This window comes from Oryctolagus cuniculus, chromosome 13, assembly GCF_051225735.1.
Source record: "Oryctolagus cuniculus isolate XC-2025 breed Fujian yellow rabbit chromosome 13, ASM5122573v1, whole genome shotgun sequence".
Lineage (NCBI taxonomy): Eukaryota > Metazoa > Chordata > Mammalia > Lagomorpha > Leporidae > Oryctolagus > Oryctolagus cuniculus.
The window spans coordinates 96,615,548-96,631,180 of NC_142879.1; the positions used below are offsets into that span (position 1 = coordinate 96,615,548).

Below are 15,633 nucleotides of genomic sequence, written 5' to 3' on the forward strand. Positions count from 1 at the left end.
CCTGGCGCTCCCTGTCCGTCCCAAGGCCACCACCTCTGGCTGCTCTTACTTGGAACAGCCCAAAGCGAGACTCAGAATGCTGAATATTTCTGTGGGGCAGGTGAGCAGTAAAACATTTTTATCAAAGCAGTCAGGCTGTGCCGGATGGGCAGAATGGGAACTCTTTGGCGCTTTGAAATCATGTAATTCAGTGTGTTTTTGAAATGATCGCAAAGGGAGGGGTCAGCAGAGGTGCTGTCCATTTTCCACCACATAGCCTAAACCCTATCAGATTTTTAACAGGGGCAAGAGAAAGTAGAAAGACCCTGAACTGGAACAATAGGGTTTTGGATCCTTAAAATTCCCACTTTAAGTGTGTTTAGATTCCACACATGTCCACTTTATTTTATCTCTGTGCATCTAGATCTGATAATGGATCTGGCCCCTGTCAGTCAACCCAAGGATGGAACTCAGGCACGGGTTCCCTCCTCTTACTAAAGCCTAAGAAAATCTCAAAATCTGCTCTGTTTTGGAATGACTAGCTCAAGAAACTGAAGATCTACAAAGAGAGTAGTGATAGTTTCGATTTTTTTTCAGTGCTAGCAGATTTATAAAAGAAAAAAATGAATCACTGTTTCACCTACAAACAGCAAGAGAGCACTTAGCAATCTGTCTTTTGGAAACACTTGACAGAAAGATGAGGTTTCACATCTGCTGGGAACATGGCCACAAGAAGTAGATTTCAGGAAGGAAAAGACAGAGACCACTGTTAGTGTGACAAATACTCATGTTAACAAATGTTTAGGGGCCACCTGCAGTGCCAGCATCCCAAATGGGCATTGGTTCCAGTTCTGGCTGCCCCACTTCCTATACAGCTCTCTGCTATGGCCTGGGAAAGCAGTGGAGGATGGTCCAAGTCCTTGGGCCCCTTCACCCACATGGGAGACCCGGAGGAAGTTCCTGTCTCCTGGCTTCAGATTGGCTCAGACTCCACTGTTGCAGCCATTTGGGAACTGAACCAGCAGATGGAAGACCTCTCTCTCTCTCTCTCTCTCTCTCTCTGACTCTTTCTGTAATTCTGCCTTTCAAATAAATAAATAAAACTTTAAAAAAAAGGCTTAGACAAATCCTGTGAAGACTTGTTTGAGCCTCCACTAAGTCATCCTATGAAGACCTCTGAAAGCTGGCCAATGTCTTCTGTCCAATTAATTAAAAAGGCAAATCAGTGGTGTGGAGAAAAAAATCAGTTAATAAGTCTTGAATGAAACTCCATGCTCTCTCACTCACACATACATAAACACATAGACACATATATAAAAATTCATGGAAATCAAATTTAAAAATAGGTATTTTAAGATGAAAAAATTGTGAAATGCTTGCATGAAAAGGGTCTTGACAAAAGTTCATGAAAATTACTATTAGAAAAACTATTCATGGATTTCAAATTGACTTGCACCAAATGTTCACTTTTTAAAATTTTTATTTATTTGAGAAGTAGAAAGGCAGAGAGAGAGAGAGAGAGAGAGAGAGCAAGCACTTCCATCCATTGGTTCACTCCCACATGTGCCTACAATGGTTATAGGCAAGGCCAGGGGTTGACCCAGGAAACAGGATCTCAATCTAAGTCTCTCACATGATGGAGAGAAACCCAATTACAGAATCATCACCACTGCTTCCCAGGGTCATTAGCAGGAAGCTGGAATCAGGACCCACAGCCAGTTCTGAATCCAGGTACCATGATATGGGAGGTGAGCAGCCTAACCTGCATTTTAACAGCTTGGTTAAACTAATCTTTCAATTCCATCTTTCCCACTAAAGTTTTAAGGTATCCTCATGCACATACATACATATCTGCACATATGCACACAAGGGTACACGCATGCACACAGATGTGCATATATGCATATGCATAATCACACACAGCTTGTTGGTGTTCTATTCCCACATCATAGAACAGGATGCTGAAGCTCTGTACAGTTATGAAGATTCAAGTTTCCGGCAAATTCCCTGCAGGCAATGTGACACTACACACCACCTCAAATTTGGGATGTACCAGTCTAATCAAGACAGAGAAAACTAGAATTCAAATGAACTAGAAAGTGGGCCCCATATTTCCACAAATTCATCCCAAGACCATATTATCATTTTAAAGAATTCTGACTTAGTCCCTATCAATCTTGTCATCTGATAGACACTCCCAAGTCATTTTCTCATCAACTTTTGTCAAAACCAAATCATCATTCATATCTGATTAATTGAGATTGAATCAAAATGTAAGAACTTACACCTATCCAGCTGCATTTTATCTTATGCTTTCTTCTCATTCTCAACTTCTTCTTTGTCAGTTCAGGAATTCCTTACATTGTTTGCTTTTCTAGCATGGCTTTCATGAGAAGGTTTTCTTTGTCTTCATCCAGGTGATATTTGTATTGAGTAAGGATGAATCTTGGCACATACCAAGCCTTAATCATTATTCTGTATTCAGTACTGGTATATCCTCTTGATGGAGCCACCATTCAATCTATCTACCTGCATCTTACCATCTGGCATTTTTTAAAGATAATTTATAAAATATCCATCATTTGACCTATCACATTTCTTTATGTTCATAACTGACTCCACAATACAGACCTAAAGAAGGATTTTGTTAATCAAGGAAAGTTAAGTTTGTTGGATCTACTGCTGAATAGAATAAACACCTAGTGTCTCCAAATAAAATTAGAAAAGATAACTTTAGGATTTTTAGGGCCTGAAATGGGTGACTCTCAGGTAGAGCTTGCAAGTCAGTTAACCTCTGGAGACTGGACAGAATTTATGACTTCAGAGGTTAGAATTGGTCAGCATACAAGGCAAGCCACTGAAAGGGTGTGGTCTTGATAAGTAGCTATTATAGTCAAATAAGTCTCATCTTTGGAAGCAAATATTTCCTAGAGCTAAGTCATTGTTCAGTAAAGAAAAAAATATGCTGATCACCTGTGAACTCATGCTAATTCTCAATATCTACCTTTGTCTTGTATGTTTTCATGACTACACACACACAAATACACACACACAGAGCAGCAAATGAACAAATAAAGCAAATTTGTAATTGTATTCACATAGAAATACTTTTTTCTGTCTAATCTAATTTAAGTAGCCATATTGAAGCAACGTCTTTCTTGTAAATGTTCATTTTTCATTTTTTTCCCAAAAAGAGCAGTAAAGTTACATATTGGAAACAAAGCAGAGCTCTTCTGTTTTCTGGATGAGGGGGTGAGCCATCAGTAGTTCCCCTCTTGCCAAAGGGACTTTGAAGGAAGTTCTCAAGGGCCCCAGCAGTGCAAGGAGCTTAATTAATACCCTGGAGTCTTCGTATAGAAATCACTATTCATTTTTTTAGCTTTTAAGGTCAAAATAATTGTTTAGGGGCAAACCAATTTTGCAACCAAATTATGTGTAAACAAGAAAGAAGATGACAACCTTTGGTAGAGGAAATGAGTAACAAGTAGTTATAATAATTTCAACGAGAAATAAAAAAAAAGTCTCTTGAGTGCTAAAAGACAAAATTTGCAGTTCCCCAGTGTAATTGAGTATACTTTTATAGACTTCATTTTTGTTTGGGAAATGAATTCTTCCACAATGGAGATACTCTGGTTAATTTAAGTTATAATTAAAAGCAACCCTAGCCTATACATTGATTTCATTACATTGTATTTCATTTCTGTTTATTGTTTTACATTTTAACGAGTTAATAAAGGGGCCTTTTTATGTATTCCCTTAGACTACTTACAAATCCAAACTACTTCTTGAATAGAAATCGCATTTCTGCAACACATTTTTTTCTCTCACTACAGTAATGAGGATGTTGTTCAATTTACATTAAATAATCAAAGAGAAGTCAGAACCCATTACATTTAGGAGGGACTCAGTTTTCCTCATTTTTCAGGCAAACATCAACTCTAGTTTCACTTGAAAGACAAAAGTCCTGAGGAAGTTCTAGTTATCATTTCATGCAGGAACATGAAGGAATCTCCTGGGGTCAGCTGTACAGGTGATGAGAGGGAAGTAAGATCCGGACAAGGGCGCACATTAAAATTCAGACCAGTGCTGATCTTCCCATTGCAGTGGTCTCACTCGTCTGCTTAAGTAAAATAGAATGCACTAGACAACATGGCTCGAGCCATTCCTGACCTTTTCACCAACTTGTCTTAAGCATTTTAAGTCCATGACTTGGTTGCTCTCAAATGCAGTGGTCAATCCACTTGTAAATGTTCTTCCCTGCCTCGGTCTTCATATAACTGATGCAAGAGTAGGAAATCACAGCCTTGGATTCTAGACAGCCAAGTTGTTTTTTATTGCATTGTTTTTAATTGAGTGGGAAGTACAGATTCCCCATATACCTCCTGCCCCTGCATACTTACAGACTGCCCCACTATCAACACTCCTCCTCCCAGTAGTGCATTTCTTATAACTGATGAACCTATATTAGCATATCATTATCACTCAGAGTTCACCATTTACATCCAAGCTCACTTGCAGTGTTGTCCGATGGATTTGGACAAATGGATGATGACATGTATCTACCATTCTAGTATCATACAGAATATCTCCACTATCCTAAAGAACCTCTGTGCTCTGCTTTTGCATCCTTCCCTTGTGCACAACCTCTGGAAGGCACTGACCTTTTTGCTAACCCTATAGTTATGCCTTCTTTAGAATGTCATATCACATGAATCATACCCCATGTATATTTTTCTTTTCTTTTTTTAAAATTTTATTTAAGTGATATGAGTTTCATATATTTCATATATACAGATTTAGGAACAAAGTGGGGCTTCCCCTCCCTCCCGCCCATTTCCCAACCCTTCCTCCTTCCCTCTCGGATTCCCAGTCTTAATTTTTACATTGATCTATTATTAGTTTACTTTGTATTATATAGTTAACACTTCCCTAAGTAAAGGAGTTCAGCAAATAGAATGAAGAGAAAGAAAACAAAACCAAACTAATCAAAAGATTGTTCCTTAATGGAAGAGACAAGGGCTATAAACAATCATCCATTCTCTAAATGTCTATTTCTCTCCAATATAATACATTTCAAGTAGAAACATATGATATTTGTCTTTTGAGGATTGGCTTATTTCACTAAGTATAATGGTTTTCAGTTGTGACCATCTTGTTGCAAAGGACAGGATTTTTTACAGCTGAGTAGTATTCCATAGTGTATATATACCATAATTTTTTATCCACTCAATAGTTGATGGACATCTGGGTTGATTCTATATCTTAATTATTGTGAATTGTGCTGCAATGAACATGAGAGTACAACTTACTCTTTCATATACTGACTTCTTTTGTTTGGGTAGATTCCCAGGAGTGGGATGGCTGGGTCATTATGGTATGTATATATTCAGATTTCTGAGGTACCTCCATTCTGTCTTCCACAGTAGTTGCACCAGTTTCCATTCCCACCAATAGTGGATCAGAGGATCTCTTTCCCCATATCCTCACCAGCATTTGTCATTTGTTGATTTCTGGGATGATTTGATGTTGAAATACGGTCCCTGTGGAAGTAACCTTAGTCAAGTATTGATCCATAGTATTAAGTTGCAATTATTTTTATTATTTTTTTGACAGGCAGAGTGAACAGTGAGAGAGAGAGAGACAGAGAGAAAGGTCTTCCTTTACCGTTGATTCACCCTCCAATGGCCATTGTGGCCAGCACACCATGCTGATCCGAAGCCAGGAGCCAGGTGCTTCTCCTGGTCTCCCATGCGGGTGCAAGGCCCAAGGACTTGGGCCATCCTCCACTGTACTCCCGGGTCACAGCAGAGAGCTGGCCTGGAAGAAGGGCAACTGGGACAGAATCCGGCACCCCGACCAGGACTAGAACCCGGGGTGCCAGCGCCACAGGCGGAGGACTAGCCTATTGAGCCACGGCGCCGGCCTAAGTTGCAATTTTTTGTCCTTTTGTCAGAACACACACCAATAATTGCTTTATGATGATAGGTGAAATCCTACAACTACCAGGAAAAAGAACAAAAACAAAATTATTATAAGAAATACAAAGTCAATACCTATGGGAATATAGAGAAGCAACTGATTTAAACCATTAACTGAGGGCAGGCTTATAGTTGACCTTTAATATAATTAACAGGTTCAACAGAGATGGAAAAATTCTTACAGTTTCAAGGTGTGGCTAGAGACATTTTGTTTATGAAATTGATCATAAAAGGGAACTCCAAGAAGGACGATAAGCATGGTCTAATTAAAGCTGATTTATGACTATCATGTTTCCTTGAAAGATGGGATACATGTGAAGTTTTTAAGAGCAACGCTTTTTAAAGTTTTTAAGTAGCCTTGGGATGGTTCCATCTACATTAGAGTTACGGTCATGGAGTCCATCAGTTGTAGCTTTAATTCAGGCCTAAGTAATCACTGGCCATTTGAGTGTATTACTTAGCATACTCTTTTTTAAAGATTTATTTATTTTAAAGAGATACAGAGAGGAAGAGACAGACAGAGACAGATAGAGATGTTCCATCCACTGGTTCACTCCTAAATGGCCCCAACAGCCAGGGCCAGACCAGGCCAAGTCCAGGAACCAGGTACTCCTTCCAAGTCTCCCACATTGGTACAGGGGCTCAAGCATTTGGGCTGTCTTCCACTGCTTTCCCAGGCACATTAGCTGGGTGGTGGATGGGAAGTGGAGCAACTAGAACTAGAACTGGTGCCCATATGGGATGCCAGTGCTGCAGATGTAGACAGCAGCTTAACTGCTGTAGCACAGCACCAGACCTTTAGCATGCTTTCAACACTCGAAACATAGCTTTATTGTTAACAGAATTGGTAATAATTTTGTAAATACCATTGCCATTCATCTCAAGAGAAGGTGAAATACCACACACGTGGTTTATTTTCTCTAGAGACAGTTCCTATTATGCAGTGCATGGATGTGGTTGTAACTTCCATTGCCTGGCTCTTCCCAAAGAACCAATATATCTGTTGGCATAGTGACAGGTTAGAGAAGCAAGGACAGTTAGGGTACCAGCTTTTCATCCTTATGTATGAAATGTGGAGGCAAGTGTGAGGTGGACTGGAGTGCGAGGGTTTTATGAATTGGGAGTTAAAGAGATACAAGCTGTGGACCAAGGGCTGGTGCTGATATGAAACACCCAAGATCAGGCTTGGGACACTGAGTGGCCTCCTGTTCTGCCAATAGCCATTCTGATCATGCATAGTTATATCACTTCTCACTGCAGCTGAGGTAGCTGGAATGGAGACAAGCTCTGAGATGGTTTTCCTTTGTCCCAAGGTGCTCATCTACCACTTAGTCCATTTTGCATCTCATCCATCATGTAAATGAAACATGGAACAGCCCCAAGTTTCTTCAAGAGGCCGTTAGCTCTTGACAGCAAGTATTTCAGAGTTGATTAGATTAGGAAAGTGTGCTTGGACCTCGATTCAAGTACTGTTTGTGCAGCTGGAGTGCCAACTAAGATGGGTGAGGGAGAGGACTCTGAGGAGAATAAAGCAGCATTTTGCTTTAGGGCAGTAAAAATAGCTAAAGTCAAGTTTATCATACACAAGGCACTATCCCAGGATTATAATTGTAGAACAGCTCTCTCTCTCTCTCTCCTATCCATATGTATTTATATATGCTAGATAGGTGATAGATAGATAGATAGATAGATAGATCTGTCTTGGTCTCTCTATATTCTTTCATCTATTTATTTATGAGTGTGTATTTTTCTGTATCTGTATTTTTAAATGTCACAATAGACATACACACATTCACGCATTTAATACTAAAAAATATCATGAGGTAATATTAACAACTATTCAAAAATGATCCATGTATGTGGTAGACAGTACTATTGTATTTTGCAAGTCACATTAAAGATACATAACTGTCCTAAGATCAAGAGTTCTTAAGTGCAGCAGGCTAGTGTGTTCCAGGATTCTCGCTCTTCACTGTCACCCAACACTATCTCAAAGAGAAAGCCACTCAAGTGCTCCATAGCCAGAAGAGTTAGTTAATGACCCTCTACAATTAAATGCATGAGAATCTTGGGTATATTGATGCAGTTGAATTGAACGTGTACTTCCTCTCTAGCTTTTACAGGAAAAGTTTGCATGAGGAGAACTTCTGAAAGATCTAGTTTGACCTCATAATTTAGCTTCTTCTCTATTCCTTGAAGATAATTTCAGAGCTATTAGTTCCATAGCACATATCTCTTCACCCAGCATTTTTTTTTCTGTTTTTAATCAATGCATTTATATGAACATCTAAAAGTTCAAATTTTTTTTAACAGTCTAACAGTATCACTCTTTGGCATTTACCCCAGCCAGTTGAAAACATGTCTTACACAAACCTGCACACAGATATTTATAGAAACCTTATTCACAATCTCACAAATTTGGAAACGACAAAGGTGGTCTTTAGTGGATGAGTATTCAGCACTAGAAAATGAACTAATCAAGAAAAGACATGGAGGAAACTTCAATGCATATTACTAAATGAAACAAGCCAATCTGGAAAGACTGCATACTGTGTGATGTCACCTATATTATGTGACCTTTAGCAAAGGCAAAACTAGGAAGCTGGTGAAAAGAGGAGCAGTTATCAGAGGGGAGAGGAGAGGGATAGATGAATAGGAAGAGCAAAGAAGATTTTCAGAGCAGTGGAACTATTGTCTGTGATACTATGATGGTAGAGATATGTCATTACACATTTGTCCAAATCCATAGAATGCACAACACCAAGATTAATTGCCAATGTAAATTATGGGCTTTGGTAATATGAATGTGTATGTAAGTCCATTGATGGTAACCAATGCACCACTCTTGTAAGGGATGTTGGGAGTGAGGGAAGCCATGCATGTGGATGTGTGAGGAGGGAGGATTAGGAGTTATATGGGAAATCTCTGTATCTCCTGTTCATTTCACTATGAATATAAAATTGCACTAAGAAATATTCTTTTTAAATAACAGATTTAGTACATTTCTTTCAAAAAAGAAGATGCATGAGATAACTAACAGTTTCAGACCAAAAATATATACACTATTTTAGAAATGCAGCATGCAATTTAGTCAATTATGGGACATTGTTCCATAATAGATGATTTGGTTGTCAGTCTCATCTGCCAAATTATAAATCTTTGCAGAGTGGAAGTAATGTTTTTGTAAACAGGGCATAACTAATGCTTTCCAAGTGATCAGTTAGGATTTCGAAGGTGAGTTGGCTGCAAGAGATACCTGAAAAGGGTTAGAGATTTCAGGCAAAGAATGTCACATGAAATACAGAACACACCAGACCACACAGAGCCATGCGGGGAGCTCTGATCTCAGATCAAATGAAACAGAAGGCTTTAGATGCAAATGACAGGTGATAAGGTTAGAAATGTCAGTTGGAGTCAGGGAATTATTATTTTGTTGAGAGAATATATTTATCATTGCTCTTCTTCATATGACAAACTAGATATTTAATTCTACCAGCTCTGATTTGGAGTTTTTATTTCATCTTAATTTTTCTGAAGTATTTCTGATTTATGTGGAAAAAGGAGGTGTTCAGCATCTTTAAACCAATGCTATTATGATGCCTAGTTGGAGGTATTTTAGAGTCTCCTTCCCTGCCAATGATTATACCAGATATAAACCGGGAAACTCTCATTGAACACATGTGACAATGTGTACCATTTGCAGGGGAATAACAATATTTCAAATCGTAGACAACAATTTTCTTGAATCCAACAGAGATAATTAAGTTAGAGATGTGCATATGCCATAATTTCTCCATTTTCATGCTTCTTTAATAAAATACGAAAGTTACATGAATCAACTACAAAAATAAGTGCTGCTCCATTTTACATAGCAACAATCTGAGGAAATCAGTTGTGCCTTCTATTTTTTGTTGGATTTCTTAAGGACTCTGTATATGGCAGGAAAAAGCCTAACCACTCATGAATATAAGATTTACCTTCCCAAGTGATACATGAGTGAATATAGGAACTGCTGACACACTTAAGAACCTGGGGGAAAGGGAAGTGTAATAGGGACCTAAGACAATCAGAGCTAGAAAGTAGAGGTAAACTGAGGCCACACAGGCAATCATGATTCTCTCATATCTGTAGCCCCCAACTGGCCTTTGCTCTTGCCTTAGCACTCACTGCCAATGCCTGGGTCCTTCTGTGTCCCAGTTCCAAGTCCACACCCAGGAGTTCAAATGTCCCAGTTCATCAGCTGCAGTCAGCCTGACAGCTACTGACCCTGTAGCCACTGGTCAGAAGTCCTTTTCCTTCCATGAGTCACAAGCAGGGGCTGTATGTACATGTGAGGAGGTATGTATACATATGTGTATAATTGTGTATGTGCATAGATGTGTATGCAATGCCTGTACTGTATGCACATGTGTGTATAATCATATATGTATGTGTGTATATATGTGTCTATGTGTGTCTGGAGATCTATGTGGCTATATGTCTGTGTGGCATGTGTCTGTGTGTGTGCTTATATCTCTGTGTGTTTCTCTATGTGTGCTTGTGTCTCTGCCTCTGCATGTATGTATCTGTGTGTGTGTGTGTGTTTGGGAAGTATCATGGAATGAAGCATGGCTAACTTGAAGAAAGTGATCTTGGAGGCAAAACGGAGTTTGGCTGCCTGGGAACAGTCTCAGCACATCCTCTCACTGAAGTCCCCTGGGAGACCTGGCTACATAGGGTTTTTGTCATTGCATTTGACCTAATATGAAATAATGCTGCCAATCAATTTTTAAACTTGAAGACTGTCCAAAAAATAACAGAATATTAGTGAACAAACTATTTTTACAATGCTTATTAAAATGCCAAATACCATAATTTGTTTTGTACAGAAATAAAAATGCCAGCTCTCCTGAATTGAAACATGTATTGACTTATTATATTACAGTGTCTCAAAAACATGCACAATTAACGTAATTACAAAAACAAAAGCAAAAAAAGTGGGACTAAAACTATATGTGTTGAACCTACTTTTTTCTCATTTGTTTCCTAGAATTGAGTCCACATTTTTCCACATACTCCACATCACTTTGGGAAACACTGAGTAGCCTTCCTAACTTCATTTTTGCTCATATTTGCAACAGGTATATTATTCCCCATCCTATAAAGTGGTGGTAGCACCAATGAGATAAAACACGCTGTATTAGTCAGCTTGGGCTAACTAACAAAGTACTGCAGACTGGGTGGCTTAAACTACAGAGATTTATTCTGCAGGCTGGAGAACCAAGATCAAGGTCAAGGTTGGTTCTCCCTGAGGTCTCCCCCCTTGGTTTATAGACGCTGTCTTCTCCTGCATCTTTTCATGATCTCTGCTCTGTGTGTCTATATCCATAAGACTGCCTGTAAGAACTGCAGTCATACTGGGTTAATGCATACCTCAATGTCAGTTTACCCTAATCACCCCCTTTAAAGACCGTATCTACAAAAAGAGTCACAGTGAGGGACCCTCAATCCTAGGAATTCCAACTCAGCCACAACACACATAAACCACACTGCATCATTCCTAACACGTGATATAGAAATAGTTGCTATTGCTCATGACAAGAGCCTCAGGTAATTACTGACGTCATAAATAAGAGTGTCAATTGTTAAATCAACAACAGGAGTCACTGTGCATTTACTCCCCATATAGATTTCTGTCCTTAATGTGCTGTACTATGCGAATTAACAGTAAAACTAGTCTTCAAAGAGTACTTTATTCTTTGTGTGTCTGTGTGGGAGCAATCTGTTGAAATCTTTACATAATATACACTAAGTTGATCTTCTGTATATAAAGATAATTAAAAATGAATCTTAATGAAGAATGGGATGGGAAAGGGAGTAGGAGATAGGATGGTTTGCGGGTGGGAGGGTGGTTATAGGGGGAAAAACTGCTATAATGCAAAAGTTGTATTTTAGAAATCTATATTTATTAAATAAAAGCTTTCTAAAAAAAGTTGCTATTAATGTTTGTTTTTGACAGATAGAGATAGACAATGAGAGAGACAGACAGAAAGAGAAAAAGGTCTTCCTTCTGTTGGTTCACCCCCCAAATGGCTGCTATGGCTGACGCTGCGCCAATCCAAAGCCAGGAGCCAGGTGCTTCCTCCTGGTCTCCCATGTGGGTGCGGGGCCCAAGCACTTGGGCCATCCTCCACTGCCTTCCCGGGCCACAGCAGAGAGCTGGACTGGAAGAGGAGCAACCAGGACTAGAACCCGGCGCCCATATAGGATGCTGGTGCTGCAGGCAGAGGATTAGCCAAGTGAGCCACAGCGTTGGCCCCGCTATTAATGTTTATACTACCCTTATCACCTGTAAGCCATCATCAGGGCAGAAAAAAGTTTTGTGTTTGCTTCTGCCCACACTCTGTCCCTGCACCATCTCAAGGGCACCTACCCTCACCAGCTAAATCACACTGCCTGGCACATTTATCTCATGCCATCCGCTATCAGTGGCCTCAGTCTTGGTGATGTCAACACTAGCCTAGGGACAGGGATCCTTGATTTGGGGTAGAACTGGCTAAGACAGAGGAGGCCTAGTTAAACTTGAATTTTAATAAATAGCAATTCATCATTGTTAGTATAGCCATATTTGTGCAATAGTTGGCACACTGTTACCAAAATATATCTGTTGTTTATCTGGAATTCCTTTTACTGGGCACCCTACATGTTTACTTGTTAAGTCTGGCAACTGACATTCTAGGACATGATTGGTTGTATCATCAATCCAGCACATAGAATTTTTGGTGGGGGGTAGGTGGGAGTGCCCTTTGGATCCACTGGCAAGTAATGCAAAGAACCTGTTAAGTCAACCATTAGGGAACCTCAGTGAATAAAGACTGCTGAATCTGCTGCATGGCACGATGTTTCAGGTTCTATGCTAAGCACTTAAGGTATCCCCTCACTCTCGGATGCTGGTGGAGATAATTTACTGCCTCCAAGCCTCAGCAGCAGACACTGAGCCTTGGAGAAGAAGCAGGCTCCAGGACCCTGTTGCAGTTAAGGGCAGAAGATAAACCACGTCTGTCTGAGTCCAGATTTCCTGACTCACTTTGGATGTGTGACCTGAGTTCTTGTTCTTGAATGTTATAGGCAGCACTTTTCCATAAAGCCAGTAGCCCTGGAGGGAGGGAGGTACTGTGGGGTGTCCAGAGTTGGGTTTGACCAGCTAGGGAAGGCGTGGTAGGGAGCACCATCTGCACAGAGTGGGCATAGTTGATCAAGGACCACACAGATGACCAGTATAGGGTTGAACCAGTCACAGACTGTGGTAGTGAGAGGTTATCACCACCATCCTGTTAGCTCTGGACATGTGTGGTAGACGGGGGTATGGACAGACTCACACACTGCCAGTGGTCACTGCATTGAGATGCTCCAAACCTCAGGGGGAAAGCCTCAGTGCAATGGGCACTGAGTGTCCTCTGCATAAATACAAGTTCCTATTCATGTCTTGTGGGGTCCTGACTATGCTGTGTCTGCCAGGAACACAGGCTGCAAGGTGCTGTTCAGTGAAGGCAGGACTGGAGATGGATAAGGGTGAAAGACTCAGCCTTGCTCCTGATGATAAAGCCGAACCATGCAGACTCTCTGGTCATGAGTCTCCCCACTTGAAAACCACGGAACTTGACCTGCCTGCCTCCATGGCCTCTCGGCTGACTCTCCCAGTCCTAGATCCAAGGACTCTCTCACTGGTGAGGGGAGCCACAAGGATGCATCAGCAGGTGGAAAAGAGGTTGGAGGAGTGAGAAAGACAGGTCCATGTGGGTGCAGAGATCCTAGCAACAGTCCCAACACATGTATTTTTACAGTGTGTTATGCAGACATGAGACTGTGAAAGAGTATTTAAAAGCAGAATTCGTTACAACTCTCTGATCCAGTGGGTACTTAGGCTGAAACACTGCTTGCCAGTTTGTTGTATTTTTCACCCTGTGCATTTCTCCACTGTGAAGTGTGTGGCTTTGGCATCTTTAAGGCCCATTATTCTCCATGATTACCACCTGTGAGTTGACAAGAAGAAGTCATACGCCTTTTCCTCCCAAAGAAATATCAGCAGTGAGAATACAGAATCAAACTGCTACCTTTTTAATGAGCTAAGAAACCCGGTTATTAATTTATAGCAGCTTCTTAAGCAGTCAAGGGAATATATTAGTTTTAAATTTTTTTTAAGAAACAAAAACAGCAGAATTGCTCTGCTCATAAAATCCAACCACAAGCAAGCCATCCTGTGAGGAGTGAATTAATTAACACTACTTATTATGGTTTTACTGCTATTGATTCATTCTGTTCTATCAATAATCTTAATTCACCCACAAAACCAATTCAGTTTAACAACCTGTAAAAGGGAGTCAGGAAATCCAGTTGCCTGTTAAAACAGTGCTTCCCAGAGTTTTCTCAGTGGATTCCAGTTTTCTGTCTATCAGCACAATCCTTCCACTGTTGGCCTCTGGGTCTCGGTCTCTAAGTTAGTGTTGCTAGATACTCCAAAAGCACTCTTCAAATTGTCTCTTCTGTTCTACCCACTGACTATACTATACTACCCTCCTGTTAGAGGCTGAATGTGCATAGAAAGGTACATGTCCCTCAGAATGCAACTATCACCGAGGTGACTAGGGTAAAATGGGGTTGTTCTCAACCCTAATCCAATCTGATTGATGTGCTTACAAGAGGAGATTAGGACACAGCCACATGCAGATGGAAGACCATATGAGGGCAATGGGACAAGATGACTGGCTGCAAGCCACACAGGACTCAGGAGAAAGTAACCTTCCCCATGCCTTGACCTCACAAACACAGCCTCTGGGACTGTGAGAGAGTAAGTTCCTACCATCCGAGCTCCCAGTCAGATGCTGGTTACTGGCTATGGAGCTGACTGATGCACCTATCTGTCCTGTCGCTTCTGCTCTTTTCCCTCCACATTGTTTTCCTAAAATTCCACATTTCCAGCACCCTCGTGCTCCAGAGCACCAGGTGTCTCAAAGCCCGGGCATCAGTCTGACGCCTCTTATCTGCTCCAGGTCTTGGACTCTTGTTGTCCTCACAACCTCTCCCAAAGGGAATGCATCTCTCACCCAGCAGGTGTGTGGGGTCCGTTCCCATCTACGTGCTCTGTCCAGACCAGCCACATAACCCCTCCTGACACTCAGCAGAATGCTTCTATGGGAGCTGGCAGAGGGAGAGAGATCGGGACTGCCTTCCTGCAGGTCCAGAGCCAGATGAGAGCCCAGGCTTCTCCTTTCAATCCCCTCCATGATTTCTCCACATCCTCGCTGGCCTTAGTGAAATATTTTGTAGACCTAGTAGACAGCAGATGGGCGTGAGACTGCTCCAAGTGAGAGGACTGGGTAGGAAGAGCCTTGATCTAACTTACCTGACTTCCCACCCTCCTGCTTCCTTGTACCTTCATCTGTGCCAGACCTGAAAATCCCCCTTCTCCCCAGTCTCCACCATATTCTCCCAATACTTTCAATTCCTCCAGTCTGCATTTACTTCTCTTTGGAACACGTTTTGTGTTTTTGATCAGTATGACACAACTCGACACCTTGTTATTTAAGGTCTTCTTGGATGTCTAATTCCTTGGATGAGTAGGTATGCTTCCCTGGGCAGAAAGCCCATGTGCTTCCCAAAGTCAGCAACTGGATGTACTCCATACTGTCTGGAGCAG

General features: G+C 41.0%; 1 protein-coding gene across 2 annotated transcripts in view; it reads left to right on the top strand.

Annotated features, from left to right (window-relative positions):
* ADARB2 (adenosine deaminase RNA specific B2 (inactive)) overlaps nucleotides 1–15,633 on the top strand; it is a 561,341-nt gene that overhangs the window by 150,955 nt on the left and 394,753 nt on the right. The window lies entirely within an intron of this gene.